The sequence below is a fragment of the Rutidosis leptorrhynchoides genome, chromosome 1 (genome assembly GCF_046630445.1).
Source record: "Rutidosis leptorrhynchoides isolate AG116_Rl617_1_P2 chromosome 1, CSIRO_AGI_Rlap_v1, whole genome shotgun sequence".
NCBI classification, from domain to species: Eukaryota; Viridiplantae; Streptophyta; class Magnoliopsida; order Asterales; family Asteraceae; genus Rutidosis; species Rutidosis leptorrhynchoides.
The window spans coordinates 150860333-150861987 of record NC_092333.1 but is presented as its reverse complement, the minus strand read 5'-3'; the positions used below and the strand labels follow the sequence as shown (position 1 = coordinate 150861987).

Sequence of the window (1655 nt, the reverse complement as noted above, 5' to 3'; positions counted from 1 at the left end):
GTATTGAGTGAATATCCTTAGTCATCTTTTCCATTCGTCTCTCGACAGCATCTATCTTTGCAGAAATGGAATCTAAGTCATGGCTAGAATCGGCTCTAGCTGCTTTAGATGATCTAGCAATATCTTTTTCTTGGTTCCACTCATGTGAGTGGGAAGCAGTGTTATCAATAATTTTATAAGCATCAGTTTCAGTTTTCTTCATAATAGAACCACCAGCTGCTATATCTATGTCTTTTCTTGTAGTGATGTCGCATCCTTGGTAGAATATTTGTACTATTTGACAGGTGTCTAAACCATGTTGTGGACATCCTCTTAATAACTTTCCAAATCTTGTCCACGCCTCATATAGAGTTTCATTCGGTTTCTGTGTAAACGTAACAATTTCTCTTTGAAGTCTTACGGCTTTAGATGCCGGAAAGAATTGTCTAAGAAATTTTTCAACTAAAACGTCCCATGTATCAATCGCCCCTTCAGGTAACGATTCCAACCAATCTTTGGCTTCTCCCTTTAAAGTCCAGGGAAATAACATGAGATATATTTGTTCATCTTCCACTTCTCGGATTTTAAATAGTGTGCAGATCCTATTAAAGGTACGAAGATGTTCATTTGGATCTTCCTTCGGCGCACCACTAAATTGGCATTGATTAGTCACCATATGTAGAATTTGTCCTTTAATTTCATAATCTGGCGCATTAATGTCTGGATGAGTAATTGCGTGACCTTGGCCAGTGCGTTTAGCTCTCATTCGGTCTTTCATACTTAAAGGTTCCAGATTCTCCATAATTGAATTTGTTGAATCGGAATCACTAGAGGATTCTGATTTAATGGTTCGTTCCTCAACAATCTCTCTTTGAATGATTGGTGGTTCCGGAGGAAAAATTAATGGTTCAGGATCTACGAATCGTCCCTGAATATTCTCCGAATTCTCAATTGTGAGGTCAGATTCAAAAAATGGATTATCGGAAATTTGACTTGGAGTACTTGGTTGACTGGATGACGATTCTAAAGAAAAATCAACGGCGGTAATATTAGCTAGATGTCTTGATCTAGTTACAGGTGGTGAACGTACAAAAGGTGGTGAACGTCTTGCTCGGTGCATTCACTGAATATCCTATTAGTTTTTAAAAGGAAAGAAAAATTATATAAGTTATCCAATTAATAGACTTTTCTGATTTTGCCCACGTTTCGAATAGCCAAAAGATGCAGCAGAGGGGCAAGATTCGTTTGGTCTCAATATAATTGAGGACTGTTTGGCTCCAATAACCCGGTCCACGTTCAAATCCAACTATTACTACGAACCAGAAAATTTTGATGTCTATCAATTTAACCACTTAAAATAAATTTTCGTAATTTTAAGAAATTTAGATAAGAAGTAGAATAAAAATCTATGTCCTAAAACTAGAATAGCGAGAAATAAGAAAGAAAAAGAGCGCGTCGAAAAAGGTCGAAAAAGAAAAAGATTGAAAAAGAGTGACTATAAAACTTAAAAACACTTGACTAACCCAACCTTATTACTATTACTAACTTAAAATTATAATCGCAAATTGAGATTACTAATTGGAATGATAATTGATACATAGTAAAAGGCGTCTAAAAATATTAAAGCTTATAGGAAAAACTATATCCCAAATGGCAATATCTTAAAAAGGTACTAA

The 1655-nt window shown here is 35.4% G+C and overlaps 1 non-coding gene across 1 annotated transcript; it reads left to right on the top strand.

Annotated features, from left to right (window-relative positions):
- Positions 1 to 290: 290 nt before the first annotated feature.
- Positions 291 to 397, top strand: LOC139887235 (small nucleolar RNA R71). The gene has a single exon (XR_011773074.1). It is a non-coding gene; the product is annotated as a small nucleolar RNA R71 (small nucleolar RNA).
- The last annotated feature ends 1258 nt before the right edge of the window (positions 398 to 1655 follow it).